This window comes from Panthera onca, chromosome A3 (genome assembly GCF_046562875.1).
Source record: "Panthera onca isolate mPanOnc1 chromosome A3, mPanOnc1 haplotype 2, whole genome shotgun sequence".
NCBI classification, from domain to species: domain Eukaryota; kingdom Metazoa; phylum Chordata; class Mammalia; order Carnivora; family Felidae; genus Panthera; species Panthera onca.
In genome coordinates this window covers 130,438,847-130,465,096 of record NC_138341.1, presented here as the reverse complement: position 1 = coordinate 130,465,096, position 26,250 = coordinate 130,438,847, and positions in this window count along the sequence as shown.

Genomic DNA, 26,250 nt, shown 5'->3' with positions numbered 1-26,250 from the left:
CTTTTTTTTTTTAACTTTTATGCAGATTGCATGTATAATAAATCCATGATATGCTTTAACATTAGTTCTTCAATTTGAGGAAATGCTGATTTAAAACATAATTTAACAAATTATTCAGTCAAGCATAAGAAGGACAAAACTCTTCCTCCCATAAAATTTTCAGGGACATTTGGACAACGACAGCAAGAGTTTAGTGAAATTTGCTGGAAATCCTCTGGCTCTCCTATTTTTTTTTTTTCTTCTCTCCCAAATATACCATTATGAAGTACATACGCCCAAGCAGAGACTGTCCATTAAAAAGCATCTCTCTAATGCAATCTTTAACAAACTTTTCTGGAGCTACGATCATTACCTCAGAACCCACAGCATGAATTTTTTACAACAAATCTGATGCTATGTAAGGGGGACTGACAGGCCTGGAGACTGAAGTCTTCTGTTTAACCACAGGCCCGGGTGAAACACAGACAGAGGCAGAGAAAAATCGTCCCTGCTTCCCCGCCTCTGCTCCTCAGCCTTCCAGAGGAGACACTGGTAGGGAACAAGGGGCCGCGGTGGCTCACGCTGGGTTTCATCACTGCCATTTCATGGGCCCACTTTGCAAGGATGCAAGTTCCCATCCACGTGAGGGAAAGACCAGGGATCTCCCCACACCGACGCCCTTCCGCAGACCAAATCAAAACCAATTGCTCGGGGCCCTGTGCCAACCCAAAGTGGCGTCTCACCAAACGCGAAGAGAGAACCCAGAGCAGATGAGGACAGGACGCGTCCACGTCACTCCCGTGGAAGACAGTGCTAGAAATGAGCCTTCGCGTTGATAGCGGAGCCTTGGGCGTTCTAACAGAAAAACTTGTTTCTAACCCCGCGGACTTTAGACGACCAAGTCCTGTGAATAAAATCTCAAACTTACCAACAGTTGGAGTCGCGACCTCTCCACAGGATTCCTCAGTCTCGCTCTGTTGACTGGGTTAGCTCCTTACTGGGGCAGGCAGGCTGTTGCATGTATTGTGGGAAGTTTATTTAGCAGCACCCCTGGCCTCCGAAGGAAGCCAAGAGCACCTGCCCCACTGGGGCAACCACAAGTGTCTCCAGACGTGGCCAGACGTCCCCTAGCACTTGAAATCCTGCCCCACTGAACCTCTGCTCCTGTATATTCCGGAACCAGTTCCCTTTCTTCAACCCCGAGATAGGCACAGCTGCACAAAGGTCTCATTTATTTTTACATTCTCTTCTTTTAACCCTAGCCCTAGGAGGAGAGTTCCGAACACATCGTGTGACAGACATGGTAGTATACACAGAGCTGGGCTGGGCAGAATTTGGCAACGAGCCGTGGGCTCTGGGCTGTCTTCTGCCCTTTGTCGGGGGTGGCTTCCTGCTTTACAGTTGGCTGAATTATGCTTGGGTTCCCAGGCGGAGTGGCTGGAGGAGATCTGATGAAAACCACATTGTTTGGTTCACGGAATGTGATTTACACCCCCTAGATACTGGATTTTAATTTGTTATGTATGTCTATTAAACTCTGCCTTCCTCCTCCCCTTTCTTAGGATGAAAAGCAGATTATTTAGTGCACAATCTAAAAATCGGCCGGTTATTAAATTTTCCTTTTCGTTTAGTTTTGAAGCTTTTATGCCTCTGAAACTTATTTACATGCTGTATATATTAAATAAAGTGTAATCCATAGTACTCATAGGATTCAAAAAATGATGAGGTGCTCTTCTGTGGTCTCCAAGCAGCGTCTACCTGACTCCTCAAAAGAGGGAGACATTTATGGCATTGATCTACAACTCAGGGATCACTTCCCCCAAAGTGGCAACTTACACCCGTATTAGGGAAGGACACAGAGGCAGAAACAGAAATGGTCCATATCTGCTAAATCACCCATGGCCATACTGACCTCTAACGCAATAAAATACAGCCCTAGGAGATGCTAATAAGCAAAACGCAAGTGCTTGTATATTATTGCATATATCATATATTACATATTTTATGTTTTATTCAGCAGCATGCTTAGGAAGCAAAGAGGAAAAAAAGACAGGAAAAGCCACAATACTACATTTTCAGTTATAGTTTCCTTGCAAAAATTAGGTCAACCTTTAGCATTCTTAAAAATAAAATGCACTAATTTGCATAATCATTAATAAATCATTAATAAATAAATAAATAAATCATTAATAAAGTACATAAAGTCATAAATATGACTGCCATGTATTTAGTACCTACTATGACAGGAGGCATATGACATGTTTATTTATTTATTTATTTTTAACATTTATTCATTTTTGAGAGTGAGAGAGACAGAGCGTGAGCAGGGGAGGGGCAGAGAGAGAGGGAGACACAGAATCAGAAGCAGGCTCCAGGCTCCGAGCTGTCGGCACCAAGCCCTACGCGGGGCTCGAACTCACGGAGTGTGAGATCATGACCTGAGCTGAAGTCAGACGCTTAACCGACTGAGCCACCCAGGCGCCCCACGTGTTTATTTTTTTAATTCAATGCTCACAATGCCTTGGAATAGTAGGTATATTTAATCCTAGTTTGCAGAGGAGAATAAAGGTTCAGAGAGGTTCACTAATTTTCCTCAGGTCACGCCGCTAGCAAGGACCAGAGCTGGGATTTGAATCCAGTCTGGGTGACCCTATTGTGCAAGCTGGATCTACCTCATTCACCCACCTCCTTTTCTGATCAACTCTCTGAGGCATGAAGTTGCTTGAAACAAAGCCAGTATCTCGGGGAAAAGACCAGGTAAACCGCGTGCTTAGGATCTTGGGAAAATGCCATCTCAACAGACTCATTAGCATTTTTTTTTTTTATTTTTAAAAAGGTCCTGTTCTCAGATGCATAGAAATTAATAACGACATACACTATTTTGGTTTGCAAAACAGCAGAGTGCAAAACATTCCTGGTAATCTTGCTCCTCTGCTGCCTTCTGGGCGCTCGTCTTTCCACGGCTCCCCCTTGTAGCCCCGTCCAAGTTCATACGCGTGTCCGCCCCTCCCCCCACCTCTCCCTCACCCAACCTCAAACGCCATGATGCAGCCTCACTGAAGCACTTGCAGTTCCCATAGCATCCTGGGCCTCTTTCGGCCTGTATCATGCTCACGCATTCATTCTTCAGTTTGTGTATCGGATGCCTGTGCCACGGTCAGTGCTGGGGAGACGGAGGTGAGGAGGACAAAGGTACTGCCCTCACGAAGCTTATGGTCTATCTTGGAAGAGACAGACAATGAATGAAGAAACAAGTAGCATATTCGGCACTTCAGACAGTGGCAAAGACTTTGGTAGAAAAACAAAGCTGGGAACGGAATCAGTGAGTGCTGGAAGGCAGAGAGTTCCCATACATTTTAAAAAGGAGAGCCAGAGAAAATGATCCGGACGAGGTGGCCTTTAAGAAAAAAAAAACAGAAAGAGGTGAGGGAGTGTCACCGACTCCAGGGGCAAGGGGGCCCATGAGGCTGGTGTGGAGTGAGCCAAGCAGAAAGCACTAGATAATGTGGTAAGGGCTGGGGGACAAAGGTGCCACATAAGGGTTTGACAGCCTTTATGAGGGCTGTGACACTTACCCTGAGTGGCATAAAGGATCTCCCCATGTTTTGTGCCTTTGGTACCTTGGAAGCTATGATCTATCCGTAGCATCTGGAACCATCTTACATGCTCATTGCTTTTTACACAGGGGTTGAAAACTCTGTCCGGGGGACCAGAAGCTACTAGTAATACAAAAGGGGATTAGAGGGGGCTGCTTGGTCTAAACAGGGCTCCAGTGACCGCTGTTGTACAAAACATGGTCCTAGGCCCAAACATCACCCCTCTCTGGGCCTGCTGTGCCTCGTGGGTCACCCGGGTGGCCTCTGTTGTTGCCCAGCATCCATTTCGTGAACAGATAAGATGCTGCAGTGTGGCCTTTTTGAGAAATATTGCGAACGGCAAGAATATTCTAGAAATTCAGTATCAACCTACATGAAGGCTTCTGTTATAGGCGGAATGTGTCCCCTCAACATTCCTACATTGAAATCTGCCCCCCCGGTGCGATGGTGTTTGGAGGTAGGGCCTTTGGGAGGAAATTAATTCGGGAGCATGGTGTCCCCAGGAATAGGATTGATGACCTTAGGAGAAAAGGCCGAGAGCTGGTTGTCTCTGCCCCCTGCCATGTGAGGATACAATGAGAAGGTGGCCATCTGCAAATCGGGAAGCGGGCTCTCACCAGAACCAAATCTGCCAGCACCTTGCTCTTGGCCTTCCAGCCTCCAGAACTGTGACGAATAAATTTCTGGGGTTATAGGCCCTCCCAGTCGGTGATTTTCTGTCGTATCTGCCCAAAGTGACTGAAACCCCTTCCACCTCACTGCTGGATCAAAAGTTTAAGAGTATTTTCTCTAATGTACTATAGCCTAGCGTGTTTTGAAAAATGATGCTTCCTACATCCAGTTTCCCAGAGATGACTGCATTGTCCTAAGGTTAATGAGACACTGCCTTCCTCTGAAACACCTCCCAGGCTTCTGCAAGAGCTGCTCCCTTAATGGAGCAGGAGGAAACCTATACATTAAATTCACTTAATTGTCACTAGAAAGGATTGCTATCTTTAAATGCAGCTGTAAACAAAACAACAACAACAAAAAAAGAACTTTGTTTAAAAATGAGCCGAGTTAAGCTTAAGTGTGGAGAAGATTTTCTGTTGGCTTTAACTGGGGAAATGCTGAATATGCAGAGATTTTTTTTTACATTAATAATAATAGGAAACGGTAGATAGTGGCACCTCAGCACAATTTTAATTTAATGAGAAACAATAAAATAGTTTTCCAAAGGGGCCTATTTAGGTCCAAGAAAGGGGGATATTAAAGTTCCAAGATTTATTCTACTTACGTTAAGGTATGCTGATACACATTTTCTCAGGCTATATTCTACTCACTGATTAGATCTCCCTCTTTATAATTTTCTTACTTGTAAGGGAATTAGATTGGTATTTTCCAGGCCAAATAACTTTTAGACAAAATATTTAAACTGAATCAATTCATTTCCAGCACAAGTGAGGTTGATCAAAATCCTATATCACTCAGAGAGCTCCATGAGGCATATTTTTAATGTATTTAGATATCATTAAGTGCAAAACCATGGGAATCAACTCTTACAAAATGGTTTTTAGAAAAGAATTGAATATGCATAAAACTTCAGGCTAAGTACGATCTTTGAATTAAGCTCCCCCCACCTTCCTGGTGTTTTTCAGATTGATTGCTCTCACTAACCAACAGGCATTAGTCACTGCGACTTTCACGCAGTATGCCGTGTGAGGATAGTGATGATAATGCTGGTAACAAAGGTAGTGATAGCTGACATTAATTGAGCCCTTCCTACTTGCCAGACACTGAGCAAAGCACATTGTATCCCTTGCTTAGCTTGATCTTAACATTCATTATGTGCTCAGATCTGCATTAAACGTGTAAAGGATCTTCCAATGCCTTGCAAGTTACACTGTAATCTCATTTGCCAGATGGGGAAACTGACACCATGAGAAGCTGAACAACTAAGAATCACCGAACAGGATTAGACTATCCTTAGGGAGAGGTGCTCACCAACTCTCGGGGTTGGGGGGTGGGGGGACCTTGGAACAAACAGATTGGATTTGATTTCGAAGAATAAAGGCATGTGACGTTCTTGTATAGTCATGATGTAAATTCATGTTGCTTAAACGTTCTCTCTGCCTTCCAGAAACACGAACTCTTAACATCAATGCTGGGAGAAGGGAGTAGCACAGAGGAGACACAGCATGAGATGAAGACACAGAAACAGCCAGCCCTCCACCAGGGAACAAAAAAGGCCAGTGTTCAGTCCTTTGTTGGGCTGAAGTACAAGCTCTTTGCCAGAGCTCACAATGCCAGGAGGTAAGGTCTGCTCTTCATTCAATAAGGAGCCACTGAGGTTTCTAAGTCAAGGCACGGTATGGCCCGAGCTACCCCATAAAGGGTTCAATTTAGAGCTGTTCATAAGTTAGCACTGAAGAGGACAGACTGAAAGTGTAGATCCCACTGGAAGATGTCACGGAAACCCCACGGACCAGGAACATAAGGAGCGGCGGCAAGAAAAGAGGCAACACAAAGAACAAACTTCAGAAGACGCAGGGCCAGATTCTAGAAAGTTGTGTATTTTCCCTGATGGATTTTAGGGTCAGGGCCAGAGGCTGTAGAAAGTCTGCAGAAACCAGGGTGAATCCCAGCTCTGCCACTCTCTAGCCATAGGCCCTTGGTTGGGCAACTGCTCAACCTCTCTGAGCATCTGTTTCTTTATCTGCAAAATAAAGGTAACTGTGTCCTCACTTCTTCGGGCTGTTATTAAGTTTAGCTAAGTACGTAAAGCATTTGGCACACTGCACAAATGTGTAGCAAGCACTCGCTAAAGGCTTCCTACTAATGTCATCAATGGTTTTGTTTCTGTCAATACAAATAAAAATATTTCTACATTCTTTTGAACAATCCCTGCTTACTAGTTAGCAGAGAAAGGAGGGAAAGAAATCAACAAGAGCTCCAAGGAAAACCCCACAAGGAATCTTCCTTTTCATTCCCTTGCACTTAAAATGTCCTGCGTGAAGGCACCAGGTGGGGTCCACTCTGGTGGCCGGACAAGAGCCCCTGATCAGAGCAAATGAATAAATGAATAAGTGCACTACAGTTTAAGGCTTAAATGTGGTTTATAATCTGGCCAGCTCTCATCCCTGTGAGATAAGTATCAAGCTGATATCTATCTAACCTCAACTAAGTTTCAAAGGCTGGAGATAGCGACTGGTTTTAAACAATCTTCAGCAACATGGTTGAGCTCTACTATGACGCCCTCATCCATGATGCCATGGTTGTGTGGCCCATCCAATGCCATCACTACGTCAGTGACGTTTCCTGAGACCCGTGTCCAAAATCTCCAATAATTCGCATTTATCCGGTGCTTACAGTGCACCAGACATGATACCAGTTGGTTCACACACAGCTCTTCCCTTGAGCAAATCCAAGTCAAAACATAAGCTGTCAAATCAAAGTCTTCTGTTTCTCTTTTTCCATCTCTTCCTGCTCTAGGACAACCATATACCGAGGTCCTTCTGGGAAACTTCAATACAGCCTCTTGCTAAACAGACAGGGCTGACCACCGGCTTAAACCTCAGATAACTGTCATTACATTTATAATGGAATCTAAATTTGTTACAATGGTCCCGAGACCCTACGTGATTTAGATCCCACCCGGCACTCCGATCTGCTAATGTTTTGCATTTGCAACATGCCCACTCTGCCTGGAGAGCTCTCCCGCTGGACCTTCCTCCCCGTGGCTAGCCGCTTCCTTACCCTTCACAGTTTCGCTCTCAAATGTCACTTTCTCAAAGAGACCTTGCCTCCTTGCCCACTTTTGAAAGTACTATACCACATTCCCAGAGGTGCCTGGGGGATGGCTCATACCGTGGGCCCCTGTTTCCAACTGCTCAGCATGTGCTAGCTTGAGATCAGCCATGGTGGAGGTATTTACAACACCAAGGAAATCGACCAACACTACAAATAAGGGCTTCTTCCTCCCGGAGAACCACTTATCGAACGTTTACGGGCGCACCATTACCTACTTCTGTTCTCTGTTACTATTTAACACGTGGCTTCTCAGTTTCTTTCTAGCAGGCGCCACTCGGAAATCATCTTTGCCATGTGTCATTTACTTTCTTGTTAACTTTTCCAGCCATAATTTCAAGAGGGCAAAGACATTATCCAAATTGTCCATTGCCATATCCCTAACACTCAGATGCGCGTGTACAAAACGTTATTTTCTTATTGAAGGAATGAATTGATTCCATGCGCATTCTTTGTCTTATCTGACCCACTATCTTTAAGATTTCGGAATTTCCTAATGGGTCTTTGATGGTTACGGTATTTTCAACCCACAATCTTCCCGTAGCTGCAATGGAAGAATGATTTAAAACATCATTTGCTAGTTTTCCTACTCTGTAATATCTGTTTGGAAATTGTGAAGAGTTCACCCTTGTCTCCTTTCATTCCAGAGTTCTATGTAGGAAAAATGTCTCCCTTCTGAAGGGCACTTACTGTATAGTCCCTTTGTTAGGATAACAAGACCATCTGGCCCCATCCATCTTGTTGCAACTTGATCCTGGGTTAATTGTACCCTGTCACTAGCCAAGATTGACACTGTATGTTTTCTCTCTTCACTAAGTCTAGTTCATTATGGAGACAGCTTTGTGAAGACTCAAATTCTTGAGGACTTTTTCACGGCAGCGTGAATGGGACCAAGGACTTCCGCTGGGGTTTTCCAGGTGGCCCAAAGATTCAGTGAGTCATCAAAAGTAAGATTTGAGAAGAGACGTTGGCCACAAGAGGAAAGAAGAGATCAGGCCTTTGGAAGGTTGACAAGCAGTATCTAATGGGCAAAGCGGGAGAGGAACAATTAAGCAATCACTCTAATTGATTATCAAAGCATGCCAGATGATGTCAATGGGAAATACCATTTAACAAAATGATGGCATATTGAAGCGGTACACACGGGGCCCCAAATTCCAATGCCTGGAGGAGCTAAGCAGGTAAAGTAGATATTGAGGCACATAGGGTATAAAATAATACTGTGGCAAACTGAATACTCCCCATCCCTCTAAAGGGGGCAACACATACCCAGGTCCAGCCAACTTCTACCGAGAGGCAGCATGGAACCTATAATGTCAAGTTGTTATGGATGCTGTTGACTGCCTCCCAGTTCCCACCCTCTCCTTCTTTGCACATGTAAGCCCGTCCCCCTAAGTGACTCGGGGAAAGGTCATCCTATTCTCATTGTTCCTCCAGGTCTAGAACCATACTGGTCAAAGCCAGTTAGGAAAGTTCTGTTTCCTTTTTCGGTGATTAGCGTAAGAACGGATGTGTGACACAATTCTCGGGGATGAGACTTAAGGGAATTAATGCCGGGAGCTCCAAAGAAACAAGAAGGGATAGTCTTTCTTCCACCGGACAGACTTGTCTTGCTATAATGCCAGAAACTTCTGTTGCCGTCTCGCCCTGCAGAGCCCTGGGGTCATCTGGACCAGATCCCTGAAACACCACACCTGGAGCTTATTTCATCTGAGATAACAAATTCTTATGGTGTAAACCAGTCTAAGTTAGGTTTTATTTGTCACCTGTGGCCCAAAGTACCTCTTGGTGATATGCCAATCGTCCAACTTTTCCAGAGAAATAACAAATCTCATTTTTTGTAATTCCATGTTTTAAACTGTGGCTGTGAATTTTTAATATTGTACAGGAGATTTCCCTCCTGGCCCCCTGGTTAAAACAACACAAAACAGAACAAATTTCAGTAGGGGTGGGGGTGGGGCATTTGTTCTCAACTCGTGGCCTAGCTTGACACCTGCACCCCCAGTTCTTGGTGGAATCTACCCCACATGGCACATCCCAGGGTGATTTTCGGTTCCTGGAGCCTTATGTGTTCCCTCACCACGGATCAAGAGAACCCTCAGCCCTGCATTTCCGAGCTTCCCTGTCTGCATGATTTAGATAGAATATCAATATCCAAATACACCATAGTGTGGTGCTCAGCAAAACTGATGTGGGGCTGTTGGAGAGAAGACCTCCAAGAAACGGAAAGGTTTGTTAATTAAGTTTCTTTGCCAGAAAAAGGTCATGAAAATGAGAAAATACTTACCTTATTAAAGTCCAGCAAAACCAATAAACTTGAATTACTATGTATATTAACATGGTTAGTTCTGCAAATATGATCCGTTCTTGTCTTCTGAGCTCTGCTTGTGCCTTGCTCCCTCTTGATAAATACTCTCTCCCATCCCCTTTGTCCGTCCAGGGCTCAGCTAGATTTTAAGACCCAGTGCTCAAACCCACAAACCATGAGATGATGACCTGAGCCAAAACCGAGAGTCGGATGCTTAACCAACTGAGCCACCCAGGCTCCCGTATTCTTACTCCCATATTCTATATGCATATTCTTACCCATATTCTATACTCCCATATTCTTATTTATCCTCCCTGAGATACAGTTTCCTCATTGGGAAAATGCAGATTTATAGTGTGGGGGTCTTTTTGAGGATTAAGTGAGGTAATAAGAAATTTCAAATATACTGAATCCTAACTATGTAGGAAGACACAGTTCTAAGCCTTAGGTGCCTTATTTCATTTAACCTTCCAAACAACCCCGCCGGGGAGGTACGATCCTCCTCTGCCAGGCTAAGGAGGAGACCGAGCCCCTGAGAAGGTAGGAAATCCAGAATAGTTCACAGAGCCAGTAAGGGTGGAGCCAGATTTCGAAGCTACATTCCTCCGATCCAAAAGTCTGTGTTTTTGCTCCTATTCTGATTCTGTACAAATATCAATTTCTGGTGATATGCAAGTTCTGGGATATAGTGAAAGCCCAAAATGTGCTAGCACACGGCCAGAGGCAAGGCATGTTAAAACATCCAGCCCAGACCTTGGAGCTACAGAAAAATTGCTTTCCTCTCCTTGTATCAATAATGATCAACCCTGGGGTGCATGGGTGGCTCAGTCCGTTGAGCATCCGACTTTGGCTCAGGTCATGATCTCACAGTTCGTGGGTTCGAGCCCTGCATCGGGCTCTGTGCTGACAGCTCAGAGCCTGGAGCCTGCTTCTGATTCTGTGTCTCCCTCTCTTTCTGTCCCTCCCCTGCTGTCTCTTTCTCTCTCTGAAAGAAAGAAAGAAAGAAAGAAAGAAAGAAAGAAAGAAAGAAAGAAAGAAAGAAAGAATAATCAACCCTGTATTAGCATCAGAACTTACGCTAAAGACACTGAAATGAGTCCCACCTCAGAGGCTCCTGGGCCCTCATAGCAGAAATTCAGGGAAAACAGCAGCTCCAGATGGAAAACCCACCAGATCGGAAGCAGCCCCTAGAGTCTTAGCAACAGCCGGGGCAGGAGGGACACCTGGCACTTCCACTCGTCCATGGCAGTGTGCTCAAACCCGGCCACCTCTAAGACTCACCGGGGACACCGTTTTCCAACTAGCACAGATACCAGGGCCCCAGTCACAGAGATTTTGATTTCATTATTCTGACAGGCCCCCAGGCTGAGAAATCCACCTGACCACAGACTTGGCCTCAGTGCACTCTGACCCCTTTGTGGCCTGCCCTGCGGACCTTCAGCACATCCTTTTTTTCTCATCCCAAATGCGGCCCCAGCAGCACCTGGCACTGAGCAGGCCCTGCAGAAATACTTGCTGAAAAAAATGATCAGTGAATGTTGAAGCTTGCTCACCTGAAGTGCCTCATTTACCCTCGTCTATCCCCTAAGAATCTTCCACTCGCCTCTGATGATCAATAGTTCCCTTGCCTCCCTCTGGAAGTCTAAACACTCAGAAAAACTGCAACACCATTATTTAACCTGTCCCGGAACGATGTCAACTCATAAAAGTGCTAATAGAGTTTAGGGTTCACTAACTCAGTCCTCTTTGGGGAGACAGTTCTCCATAGGATCCTCATGTTTCATGTTTCTGCACGTCCAGTGAGCAGAGGCCCTAACAGCTTTTGTTCTGGACTATCCTTTCTGGGATGTTCATATAGCACACAGCCTTGAAAGACAGAAATAGTAGCACCCTCCGGGCAGAAGGCAGATTTGTTTCCTGGCCAGTCTAATAAAGATAATGCCCTTCTCTGGGGCACCTGGGTGGCTTGGTTGGTTAAGCGTCTGACCTCAGCTCAGGTCATGAGCTCATAGTTGGCGAGTTCGAGCCCCGCTTCGGGCTCTGTGCGGACGGCTCGGAGCCTGGAGCCTGCTTCGGATTCTGTGTCTCCCACTCTCTCTGCTCCTCCCCTGACTGTGCTTTGCCTATCTCTCAAAAATAAATAAATGTTAAAAAATTAAAAAAAAAAAAGATAATGTCCTTCTCCAGGGCAAAAATGAAAGTTTGCTAGAAGCTCCCTTATAAAAGATCAACTTTCCTGAGCTATGGGCCCCTTAGCTGCGTTGCAAACCCTATACATGTAGCATCTACCTGGGCCATTCCACTGGGCCCCCGGGGACCTCGGAAACAAGGGGAACCAATGCAAACACACAGCTCATACAGTCGGCTGTGCTGAGTAATAAAGTCCATTGTCTCTGACTCCAGGACAGAAAAGACCAGACCCTTCACCGTCCTTGGCAAACTGCTCTACATCTTTCAAGATGCCCCTCTGTGAGGCTCCTTCGACTCATCAGACTACGCCCACCCTGTGCTCCCCAGAGTTGGCGCTGAGCTTTTTCCCTGGGCACACTGGTTAGAATTACCAGATTATAGGTTTGTCTTCCTCACTAGACTCAAAGTTACCCTAAAATAGACACCAAGTAGTACTTACGAACAGACCTGATGCCAGTAGAATAAGGTCCTTAGTACATGACCTGCTTGTCCCCATCCCCCATCACTCTCCGCCTCCCTCCCTCTGCAGCACACTAGCCTCGTAGCCCCAGAGCTTTGTCCCTGCTGTTCCTCCAGCCCAGAATGTCCTTCCTCCTGATTTGCACATAGCTCACTCCTCCGCTTCATTTGGATCTCTGTTTCCCACCACTATTTAAGCTCCATGAGGGGCTTTGTCTGTTTCACTCACTGTCATAACTTCACGCAAAGCAAAAAACCTTTCTAAGAACAGCGTCTGACACAAAACAGATCCTTGATAAATAGTCTTTGAACAGACAAATGAATTAAAGGAGAAAAACATCTAGTGCAACACTTTGCATATAATGCCCCTTCTGGAAAAGTAGCTTCCGTTAATGTAACTCTTATAGACATACAAATTTTAGTCACTAACGGCCAATACACAAGATGTGATATTTCTATATTTCTCAAGATTAAGCTTAATCTGCTTCAAACGCCCTCTGTTAGGCAGGTGAGAAACCCAATCTTCATTATCAGGAGGGGCTCTCGAACCCTCTCTCGGATCAAGCAAGGACCCCAGGAAGTGAACACAGCTCCAAACATTCGGAACATTCAGAAAAGGGATTTTGGGGTTTTAGATGATAGCTATCACTACTGATACATGCTGTGCCCCCCAAAACACACACACACACACACACACACACACACACACACACACACACACACACTTCTTCCAAAAGTATCATATCTGTAGAGCACCCCAGATATCCCCTCTAAGATTTATCCACCTCCTGGGGGGCACTGAAAAAGCGGGACCTGACCCATCCGATGGCAAAAATGCAAAGGCAAATCCCCTCCACCAGCTCCGAGGCTGCTCCCCAACCTCTCTCTCTCCATCTGCTCCCGAAAGTTCTGGTCTCTACCTCCTCCAGTACAATACCCTTCAAACAACTGTAGATTTTCCAAAATTTAAGCTTGGAAATTTTTGCCTTTGGCCCTACAGCACACAAGCTGCTGTAAAATGCTAAATGAGGCATTTAAACAGACTTGTTGAAATTCAACCAGGCAAATTCACAGTCTCAGTTTCCCTTCTTCACATGGCAGGGGAAATATATCAGAGAGACTAAAATACACAGTGAGACCCAATAAATTGCCTCCCACATTACAGTCAGAGTGTGTGTGTGTGTGTGTGTGTGTGTGTGTGTGTGTGTGTGTCCCAGCGTTTAGCACGGTGCCTGGCCTACAGGTATTAAATAAATGTGAAATTCACCACTGAATGAATGAATTTAACTTATCTAAAATAAATAAAGTGACCTAAACAAATGACCTTTGGGGAAGACATTTCCCTAGAGATGGTTTAATCTTCTAGATTCTCTCTCTACTCTTCTCCACTCTTCTCTGGGCTCCAGGAGACTGACCTTCTGCCTTCTGGTTGGATTTGCTTAAAGGGCGATGAAGGCAGGATATCGCAGCAAGAGAGAAGAGTAAGATCGAGGTACTAATTCTTCCCACCCCTGGTCAGTGTCAGTGACATCACCAAGAGCTGGTTTCCCTGGTTCAGTCAGTGTTTGTTAGGGCCTGATTATTTGCATACACCCTCACAATTCCTATGTGGAAACCCTAATCCTGACCTGATGGTGTTTGGAGATGATTAGGTCATGAGAGAAAGCCCTCACGAATGGGATTAGTGCCCTTATAAGAAGAGGCCAGTGGCGCCTGGGTGGCTCAGTCAGTGAAGCGTCCAATTCTTGATTTCAGCTCAGGTCATGATCTCACGGATCGTGGGTTCGAGCCCCACGTTGGGCTCTGCGCTGGCAGTGCAGAGCCTGCTTGGGATTCTCTCTGTCTCCCTCTCTCTCTGCCCCTCCCCAGCTCCCTCTCTCTCAAAATAAATAAACTTACATCAGGTGCTGGAGTCTGAGGTCCATAGGGCAGGCGGTCAGGAGGAAGATGGATGAAAAGTGGGGAAGACAGAGAACAAACTGAAACCCACAAGGATGAGCTGGGGCTCAGACAGAGAGACCGAAGCCTGCACGGCCTCTTGTCTGTGACGAGGTTGACCACAGTGACAAGGATGCTTGGTGGCTGTAGGCCCTGCGTCCCAGAGCTGGACACTCACCTGGCCTGGGAGCCCCGAAACTGGAAGAGACCCCCAGAGACGGGAGCGATGACAGGCCCAGCTGCTGTCTCCAGGCCAAGGGAGTGAGTCAGCAGACCAGCCACAGTGGCTCCAAATCCCACAGCAGATTCTCGGGGGCCCTCCCTGACCGCACAGCTCCACAGAAGGGGATTCTGGGAGACGTGGTTCAGCCGGGCCGTGCTAACACATCCGAAGCCAGCACCTTCCTCAAGGAAAGCTCACGGCGGGGCGGGAGCCCTACCCTCCCGGCCAGAGGTTCTCTTGCAGGATCTCCCTCCATCTGCCCACCCAAGACATTGCCCCGTCCCCTGTGGTGTCCACATGAGATGAGCCACCCAGGCTGCCGGCAAGACCCTCTTCTGTACATTCGCCTCCAATTTCCCAGCTGGAGCACACCGTCTGTTTCCTGCTGGGATCCTGATGAAGAGTACACCCACCCTTGGTGCAGACGAACAAATAGAACATGAATTGGTTGATTTATTTGTCGCCTTTCCCTGCTGGAGATACATCTGTCTAAAGATATTAACTGGGCATCTACAAACAGAACATGAACATGCCAGACGAAAATGCTAGGGATGCAGAGGTGGACGGGAGACCCGGGTGCCTACCCTCCCGCGGACGGTGTGGAATGTACCTACCTCTGCTTCCCTTCCTACAGCCTCATGGGGTAGACGCAGAACCTGGGGATATTCGTGAAGTTTCCAGAACCTTTAGAAGAAAGGCTAATGGTGGTTTATGAAACAGGGTTATTGTATTACTGCATCTCCAAAGATATAGTTTATTTTGCCTCACTTTTAAGTATAAAAGAAAGGGGCGGGCGGGGGGGGGGGGCGGTTGTTAGCATGAACCCGGGTGAAATGGCTGACTGTGTGCAAGGCTGTTTCCATAGAATATCTGGTTGAACCCCCATGCAATGTCACAAAAAATAGTGAGCAGAAATTGTTAATTCTACTAGGGTCAGTGGAGAAACTTAAGACAGGAGAGGTAAAGTGACCCACCCAAGGTCACACAGCTAACAAGGGATGTAAATGGGATGTTTATTTTTGATCTGGGCTCTACACATGGGAGGAATCATGCTGGATGCTTTATTTTTGCAAACCTCACAATGAGCCTCATAAGATAGGTTTTATTACTACCCCTCTTTTTTTTTAAGTTTATTTATTTTGAGAGAGAGAGAGAATGAATGAATGAATGAATGAATGAATGAATGAATCCCAAGAAGGCTCTGCTCTGGCAGTGCAGACATGGGGCTCGAACTCATGAACCGTGAGACCATGACCTGAGCCAAAACCAAGAGTCGGGTGCTTAACCGATTGAGCCACCCAGGCGCCCCACTACCCCTCTTTTTGCGCAAGAGGCGGCTTCCGGGCAGAGAGGACACACAGATCCTGGGTGGAGGAGTCAGGAACTGAACCCAGTTCAGCCTGATCACAGAGCCCATCATCCCGTTACCCAGCAGAACCCATAAAACACAGCTGACACGGCATTTGTTAAGGCTGTGTTTCATCCCGGAATATCTTTCTCCATAAATACACAGAGAGATCTACATATCTGCAGAGATATAGCCCCACATATCCATAATACCGATACTCCATCTCACGGTACAAGCTGTTCTATTTCTAGCATTGAATTATTTGCTTCTCCCAACCTCCATTAACCAAGTTTGGGGAGAAAAAGCTAGCTGCCACATAAGTCTTGATGAGAATAAAGTCTCTTTATTACTATTATTATTCCCCTAATGGTCTGTGCCGTATCGTACATAACTTTTTAGGCCTTCATAAAATCCCGTTGATAAACATTTGACAACTTGTTACGATTTTAAAACTTTCATTGCCAGATCTGTGCCGGCACCACCGGAATCTAACAACGTGATAGGAAGGCAGCTTTCGGCGGTGCAATAAAGAATTTTGCAGCCACTCTCGGTTCCTAATTTATGACATGTGCGCTGATGAATGATCAAGATTCACTATTTGCCATTATAAGAAACAGGCCAACCAATTCATAATTTTCAGGAAAGCTGGTTTTAACAGCCCTATTAGTTTTACAATTCCGACTTTTGTAAGCTTCAATTTGTTATGTTTAAGTTATTTGCTCTGAGGAGTTTGAGTGCTCTTACCGGGGTCTTAAGGTCTATTTTTTCCAAACAGAGTTTGCAGAGAAAGACAATGGCAGTGCTGAAAAGTTCAATTAAGATAAACTCTACAAGTCAAAGGAAAAAGCTGTGGATGTTCATTCAAGTTGAAAATACACAGAGACTTTCTGCCCCTCTTCTGTTTATTAAAATAAATAAATAAATAAAGTATATATATATATATATATATATATATATATATATATATATATAATATATATGTATATAATATATATATTTATATGACTGGAGAATATATATATATTATATATATATAATATATATATGACTGGAGATTATTTGTGTTGTAGTCTATGAGCCACATTAGAGTTTTTAGACATTTGCTAAGTCAGATTCTGTTTCTGAACTTCATGGTATTAATCCCTCTGTCTAGTGAGGGATGCTTAAAATATTGAAAAGAGCAAGGCAGACGTATTCAAAACTCACATTTGATCTGGGTCCATATCTGTTCCAACACATAAGCTAAAAAATAGGTTTTAAAAAAAATTTTTTTAACATTTATTGATTTTTGAGACAGAGAGAGACAGAGCATGAACGGGGCAGGGGCAGAGAGAGAGGGAGACACAGAATCGGAAACAGGCTCCAGACTCTGAGCCATCAGCCCAGAGCCCGACGCGGGGCTCGAACTCACGGACCGCGAGATCGTGACCTGAGCTGAAGTCGGATGCTTTAACCGACTGAGCCACCCAGGTGCCCCTAAAAAATAGGTTTTAATATGTGCCTTAAACATGCATTAATATGTACAGAGCCCATCCATAGTCGTGCATTCATTCACGAAACAAGTGATTTTTAAACACCCAGTACAGTTGGTGACAGACTAGAGGCTGCAGGCCTAATTCAGCCCTCTGCCTGTTTTTGTAAGGCCTAGAAGCTCAGAAGGATTTTCACATTTTTTAATCAAAAAAAGCAGCATGTTCTGACCTGGCAAGAGGATATTAAATTCAAATTTCAGTCCCTCTAAATAAAGTTTTATTGAAACACAGACACACACACTTATTTACATGTTGTTGTGGCTGTTTTCACACTACAGTGTCCAAGGTCTGTCGACTCAACAGAGTCACATGGCCCAGAACGCCTAAACTATTTACTACTCGGCCCTGATTCGTTTTATTCCAGGAACTGGAGACGAAAAAAACAAAAACAAAAAGAATGGTAAAATAGAGCCAGCTCTTCCTTCATTCCGGGCAGCAGTAAATACATCAAATGATTATAAGTGCTATGGAGAAAAGCAAATCAATAAAAAGTAAATCAAATACAGACTGATAAGGTGGGTCGAAGAGGTGACCAAGGTGTCATTGCCATCAGGGACATGATTTTTGAAACAGTGAAGAACTGCTGGTGAATTTCCAAACAAAACAGAGTACAATTCTCCTTCCATTTATGCAGTGTGTATTAAAAGTATACAAAGAACACTTTGTGCTATATATAAAGCAGAATTTGGTTCTAGGTCAAGATCATTATAATCGTGTTTTTTAACTACCCAACTTTCTGACATGAGGCTAGAAAGTCATGGGGGATGTGAAACAATCCTTCGCTGTGCTGGACCCTCTCTCACATGGCAGGATGTTGAGTAACCCTGGCCCTCACCCACTAATTCAACATAGACATCTCTGAGAGGATTGTCAGGCTTGGAAGGGAAAAAGAAGGTTGCAATCCGTGAGCCAAGTTTTCAACAAATGAGGAAGGTGGCCAGGAAATCACAGAGACATGATCAGCGATATGCTGGTAAATATTTAATAACTAGCTCTGGTTGGTAGCCTTTGCCAATTTCCATGGTGTAAATACTCCCACCGTGGCCAGTTTCAAGCTACCAGCATGACATCATTGAATACAGAAGGTGGGAAAAGTTGCTCCCCATTAGCCCTGCGGAGCTAGTACAAACCAGCTCCAACAAACCCTGGGATGCGTATAGGTTGACACAGGTAAAGGGAATGAACCTCAAATGAACAGAAAGTTTGACATGAGGGAGTAGGAAAAACCATCTGAAAGATACATCAGTGAGTGAGATATCACCCACCTACCTTCCCAACCAAGAACAATATGGAGGAGACAGAGATAACGCCTCCCCCTGACCAAGTGGTGACCTCGGGTATTCAACTGAGGTGAGAAAGGAGGAAAACAACTCTCAAAGCTGGTAAAAATTTAGCAGAATCTGTTTGCCGGGAAACAGAATTCTGGAAGAAAAAACTGTGGGGAGATTCTGGGGACAAGGTAGCAGACAGAGGGAGGCTGGGTAAGGAAATTTCTAGGCCAGAATACATTCTGGCTGTGACCACGGGTGACAGAGAGCCTGTTCGCATCCCAAACCAAAGATGACAGCCACCGAGGAGGCCGTATTTCAGCAAATTCATCTTGCACACAGTCATCAAATTATTATAATTTAGTTTCAGCAACACAGTAGCTACTCAAAAAACACATTACTACAGTAGAGCTAGGGAAAATATTTCGCACACACAGCAAACGTGGCGCATTTTGCCACTTCATTGACTTTGTAAAACGGAAAGATCTCCCCCTTTGTCTTGTATAGTTTCACTAATTACATCATTAGCAGAAGGCCATTTGACCAACATGGAGGAGATGAAAACTACTTTTTCTACACTTAAATGGAAATGTAAGTTAAAATATAGAAATAGTCATGCCTATGTGATACCAAATCCACAGGAGACAAGAGAGTCAACTGATGATAGAGACGTCATCTTAAAAAAAAAAAAAACGCAAAAGAATTGACATCTTTTATGTACAATTGCTGTGACTATACAAACAATCCCCGTTTCTCAATCTTCGTAACGCAGACATTCTCTGATGAAGACAGAAAGGCGGGGGGAATGCAAAAGTTTCAGCATAAGAAGAAGGGCCTGAATAGAAAGGGATGGGTGTAAGAGAGCAAATAAATGAAGGCAGAGTTCTTGACACTGGCCATGGGAGACATGAGGACACAGCTAGAACACAGTCCCCAAAGGCCGATCTACTGGTAGTCAATGACAACGCATGAGGTGCCGGGCCCGAGGGTAGTAATGAATTCAAATTCCCTTGAGAGCGACACCCCCCCCCCCCCCACACACACACACACGATTAACCAACGCTCCACCTGACTGCCCAAAATTTCACTCTACACATATACGGGAACAAAGAGCCACATATGAGGCATTAAAAAAATCCTGTCTGGAAAACCTATGCATGGAGTTATATTAAGAGGACCTAAGAGTTGGACCTACCCGTCTGCTCCAACTAGGGCCATCAGCATCAGCATTTAGTATCTGGAAATGTGACTCAACCAGCACCAGTCAACTCTTTGACCAAGTTACACGTGCGGACTCAGCTATGGAGAGCCACGTGGGTCACCTAGCAAGAAGGCACCGGAAGAAGTTTAACAGGGGAACCCCAGGGGGCAGCATACAGACTTTGAAGTCAGACCCGAGCTTGAATTCTGACATCTCCTACCACCTCGTAGCGTAAAACTGGGCAAGTCCATGAAGCTTTCCGAGCCCCGGTCTCCTCGTCGGTAAAATGGAGATTAAATAGTACCTACCTCCCAGAGTTAATACAGGGAGTAAACTAGACAACGCATTGACGTGGCTAACACGGTGACTGGCATCTATGTGGTGTGCAATAAATGTTGGTTAATAACCGCAATTATAATAGATATAAGACTGTTGTAAGACTTGTTTATGCTACGGAGAGACAAAGCTAAAATACGAGTCATGAAGACCAGAGGACGGGTTAACAAGCCAGAGGCTGATAGTCAGTTCTAAACATTTCTTCGGTTAAGTAAACTTCATCTGTGCCTGAGGTACGTGTTTTCAAAACGTGTAACTCGGGGCGCCTGGGTGGCTCAGTCGGTTGAGCGTCCGGCTTCGGCTCAGGTCACGGTCTCACGGTTTGTGAGTTCGAGCCCCGCGTCGGGCTCTGTGCTGACAGCTCGGAGCCTGGAGCCTGTTTCGGATTCTGTGTCTCTCTCTCTGCTCCTTCCCTGCTCATGCTTTGTCTCTGTCTCTCAAAATAAATAAATAAACATTAAAAAACAAAAACAAAAAATGTGTAACTCAAGTGCTGACTACACATGTCCCAGGCACTGACCTAGGTGTTGGGAATACAGCGAATTCAAGAGATTAAAATCCTTGCCACCACACAGCTTGCATTCCGGCGGGGAGAGGCAGACAATGAATAAAAAGAAATAATACCATAGAACCACTGGATCCCAAAGCGTGGCCCATGGGTCAACCACGTTAGCGTCCCCTGGGCACGTTTTCAGAAATGCCACATCTGGGCCTTCCCTCCCGTCCTAACGAATCACGCACTCAGAAGGGGAAGCCCAGAAATGTGCGGTCTGAGAAACTTCCGGGTGATTCTGACACAAGTCAAAGTTAGAGAATCACCGAGAAGCTGCCCTTCTCACAAACTGCCAGGGGGTGCTGACGTGCGATCTGAAGACCACACAAAACGACTGAGACAAAGTCCGTGATGAGTGCTACGGAGAAAACAGAGCAGGACAAAGGGTGTCATTAGCTGAGTTCCCGCAGAAGCAGACCCTGAGATGAGGATTTTAAGAGTAAGCAGGTTGTTTGGGAGGGGGGAATCACAGGAGGGGAGTGAGAAGGTGAGACTGTCAAGGGAAGGTGGCCAATATGGTTGTGAGCAAGTGGGACTCGTGGCCCGCTGGGCCCTCTGGGCCACTATACGCAGCATGCCTCAGTCGTCCTGCCCCAGAAGTGAAGGAGCCTATGGTACTTATCCACACCACTTCATCAGCCACTGGCTATGGTTGCTCTCAGAGCTGTTAACTCCCCCAGAACATCTGCCCTATCCCTCACAGAGAGGAAGAAAAACCCCTTAGGTCAAGAAAATGTGGCTCTCGCATTAGGAAGCAGTTCCCAGGGGTCTAGGCATGTGGGGCAACAGGGAAGGCAGAGAGGAGCTCATGGAGAAAAAGCATCAGGGGAACAAAGCTCAGAAGGACAAGAGGGAGCAAGCCCAGCCTGTAACTGGGGATGGGGGGGTGGGGGGGAAATTCCCGGGCAAAAGGAACAGTAGGAGCAAATGCCCTGAGGCAGGAACATGCAGAGCCTGTGAGAGAACAGTAAGGAGACCACTGTGTCTGGAGCAGAAGAGGGAGGGAAGGTGTTAGGAAGTGAGGTCATAGTCACAAAGGGAAGGCAGGTGGAGGGCCTCAGGGACCACTGCAAGGACTGGAGCCAGAGGGGAGAGGAAAGGCCACTGGAGGTTTTGAGTACAACACCTGACTTGGGTTCCAAAGGATTCGGGAGGCTGTTTGGATCTATATTATGAACATTCGGCAGACAGGCAGACAGGTGGACGTAGAGTTACAGAGACGTGGAGGCAGGAAGACAGGGACACCAGGGAGGAGGCCACTATAAACTTGAGGCAGAAATGTCCATGGCTTGGACCAAGATATAGTGACGCCCTAACGATGTCATGAGCAGTCCATTCGCTCTGCTTTCTCTGTATTGGCTTCCCAGTCCCAAGAGGAGGCAAAACTATCAGAAGCCATCCTAGGATTCCACACTCAACCAACAAAACAACCCCAGAAGAACGATCAGTCTCTTCACCACTAGTTGGAGGGAGGACCCGGGACCGAACCTCTTTGGCCCCACTTGGGTTGCCCGGACAACTGTAAACTAACCTCTGCAGTCATGGTGATGGGGTGCCTGGAGGGACCAAGTGGGTCACTTGCCCACTGCTGGAAACCAGAGGTAGGAATGGCCCCACACCAACCACATACCCTGGGAGAGTCGGGGAAGCAGTTTTCCCCAAGGAAGTCTGAGAGCAATGACACAGGACACTCTCCAACCTGCCTTCCATAGTCATAGGCTTTCTAGCTGAACACGTGGCCACACGAAGTCCCTATTCCCCAGTCTTGCCTGCAGGTGGTTGGGGCCACGTGATTAACTAATGTGTCAACAGAAATGATCACGTACAAGTAGCATATCGTGCCCTTAAAAGGAAGGGAGGGCCACCCCCTTTCTCCCTCCCTCCTGGCTGGAATACAGCCGCAAAGATGGCGATCTCGGGTCCTGCGGACAATAGAGCATCATCATAATAGAAAGCAATGGGACAGAAGGACCCAAGGTTCCTAACAGAGCAGGATCACCCTATCGGTTTGGGCTGTTATTTCTGTGAAGCCGAAATAAAATTCCATTTTTTTAAGTTACCATTTTGAGGGGCCTGGGCAAAGCAGACCATAATCCTAGCTTACGCAGAGAGTGGGTTTTATTACCACAAGGGGGAATGGAGACGGAAAGGAAAAAAACAAACACCAAAACAGCGACGGTCTTCGTAGTCAACACACAGTAGGGCTGTTAATTCCAGGACTGCAACAGTCACCGACGGGGGGTTTTTTTCACAGAAATTTTGCAGTGCTGTGAGAATTCTAGCTCACCTAAGATCTATTGCTTCAATTTGTTCAAACAAAGCTCTGAGCCTTTCTCATTTATAAATGTAACCAACCTTGCTTAATCTCGGTGTTCTGTCTTCACTGTTGAACTTGTCAGTGCGGTCCTCGAGAACCCCTCTGAGATCCAAAGACACCAAATCATCGGGTTAAACAGACCCTGTGCAGTCGGGGTGGAGCCCCACACATCCCCAGAATAGATCGTCTTCTACAAATCTGTTGGTTGGGTCTCTTCCTGAAAGATGTTACCCGAGGGCAAGAGAGAAGATCCTTGCTGCTCTGACGGGGCCGAAAAATGCACACAGGACACAAACAAATGTATTTTTGCCCAGCGATCGAGGAGGCAAGGATGGTCCTCAAACCCAGAGGAATAAAATTTTTATCTGTGTTATCTACGGTATAGATAAAACTGCCCTTTTCCTCACGAACGTCATCCCAGCGTGTTTGTTCCTACATAGAAGCAAATGAAGACTGCATTTCTTTTTGTGATATTACTTAATATTACACCTTTTCATTACATATTATATGGAATATTGTTACTGTGTGAATGGTGACAACTAACCTTTATTAAGTGCCCCCTAAGTACCTCCAGTCCATTTTTTTGCGCCATGTTTTCAAATTACCTTGTTAGGTGGGTATCATTAACACCATAATATGGATAAGAACACTGACCCGCGAAGAAGACAAATAACCAGGCAGGGTCACTCATTCGAGGAGTGACTGGCCCAGAAATCAAAGCTAGAAAGTCAGCCTCTAGAGACTACGTCACGGAACAGTGTTATTCTCCTTGTCTCTTCGTCACCTATGGCGGACACAGAGACGTCCCACCCAGATTTCCCTTCACCGAAGGATTCGCCGCCCAGCTTCAGGAGTGCAGTCACCAGAGAGCCAGAGAGCTTCTCCTTCAGGGTCTACGTGTGCAGAAAGCTGTCTCCTCGAGGTCATGCCCTGCCCGGGCAGCCCGCTAGCCGTGACCAAGCAAGGCGTTGCCATAAATCCCCGCCATTTTGGCCCAACACATGATTATCCGAGGGACATCGCATGCTCCAGAGCTCCCCACACAGTTGGCCAGGTCTTCCGTCCAAACGTGCTTCCCACTCTCCCCTTAGCAGATGTTGCTTCCAAACAGACATCTCGAACCCTAAACTCTGTCTCAGTGCCTGTATCTGTCCCCTGTGCCACCAACTTTACTAACAGAGATGTCTACTGAATGAATGAATGAATGAACGAACATGTGGATAGAAGATGAATACAGGGGCACCTGGGTGGCTCAGTCAGGTAAGCTTCTGACGCTTCTTGATTTCGGCACAGGTCATGATCTCACGGTTTGCGGGAGCAAACTCCTCATCAGGCTCTGCACTGACAGAGCCTCTGCGCGCGCGCTCTCTCTCTCTCTCTCTCTCTCTCTCTGTCTTTTTCTAAGAAAAAATAAAGAAATGCAAGATGCAGGGAAACATAAGGTAAACATCAGTAGGGGAATAGAGAGGCCCTTCCCCCCCAACACATGACTTGCGACTCTTTGATGATTTTATGCTACAGATTCAGAGTCTGCACGTGAAGATCTTACCAGTTTTAAGGAAACTACTGGACACCCTTCTATCAATCTCGTTTCTTTAAAGATAAGAACCAGGCTCAGGTGACTGTAAGTGTAATGTTGCGGAAGGATCCAGAACGCCAAGCCATTTCTCCTTATACCATTTAAATATTCAAATAAAACTTTGTACAGTTTACATTTTGCATTTCGATGCTAAGAATACAGACTCGTGTGTGTGTGTGTGTGTGTGTGTGTGAGAAGAGAGAGCACTCTGAACGTATCAAGACTTTTCTTTCCAAACACAGTCATCTTCACAAACAACTTTGACAATACACTTTCATTTTGTCAGAGTTGCTGGGGATGAAATTCGCTCAGCCATTAAAAGGTGGGAAAGTGTCCTGCTGCTGTGTATATGAGAGAAGGGCCACTGTTTTGTCATATGTCAGCCACCCATCAGTCGAGGCAGAGAAAGCGATTGGTACGTGATGGGGTCGGCAAGAAGCCCTCCAAACCTTAATTATCGGAGTGCCCCCCAGTTTCACTGGGCTTGTCAGTGACTCCTGACAAGCTCAGAGGCAGATGAAAAGAGAGTACATCGCCAACTGGTTAATTAGCAGCAAGCAGCAAGCAACCCAAATTACAAGCCCAAGAAAATATGCCACCGACTTGTGTTTTGTACGTTGGATTTAAGCAACACACGCAAGGGGGAAATGGTGGCGTTTTCACATTCCGAAAAGTATCTCGGTTGTTCTTGGGGATCGAGCCGGGAAAGCGGGTCACTCCTTTCTATGTCTCAAAGAGTTACGGAGAACCTACTTGCGTCTCTGGTCCTGAGGCCAAGAAGAGGAATTGAGGGTGGCTGATCGATTTGCTCCTTCTTTCGTGCATTCCCTCGACAAACACGTATCGTTGTCTGCTGTCGCCCACTAGAATCCGAACACTCCGCTAGATCCCAGGTATGTGGTTATAAAAAAACGAAGGCACGTTCTGATGCAGGCGACAACACGGATGAACCTGGAAGGCGTTAACGCTCAACGAGATAAGCCAGTCGCAAAAGGGCAAATACTGTGTGATTCCACTCATAGGTGGCACCTAGAGCACTCAAGTTCACAGAACGGGCGACAGAAGGGTGGTTGCCAGGGGCCTGGGCGGGGGGGGCGGGGGGGAGGGGGGGGACACAGGAATGGGAGTTACTGTTTCAGGGGGCAGAGCCTCAGTGTGACAAGATGAAAACACTCTGGGGGTAGACAGTGGGGACACTTGTACAACAGGTAATGGGCTTAATGCCACTGAACTGTATGCTTAAAAATGGTTCGCGCGGCAGGGGCGCCTGGGTGGCTCCGTCGGTTGAGCGTCTGACTCCTGATTTCAGCTCAGGCCATGATCCCAGGGTTGGGGGTTCGAGTCCCGCGTCGCACTCCGGGCTCCGCACTGAGCGTGGAGGCTGCTTGGGATTCTCTCCCTCCCTCTAACCCTCCCCCTCCCCCGCCGCCACCGTCTCTCTCTCTAAAAAATAATTTTTTTTTAATGTTTAACATGGTAAATTTGATGTTACAGATATTTTACCACACGTTTAAATTTTTTTTTTAAAGAATAACAATTAAAACAAGAGAGAGAAAAAAGAAAAAGACAAAAAAAAAACAAAAACAAAAAACACCCAAAGGCAGGATTCCTGCTCTGAGAGAAATGACAGCCCGGTG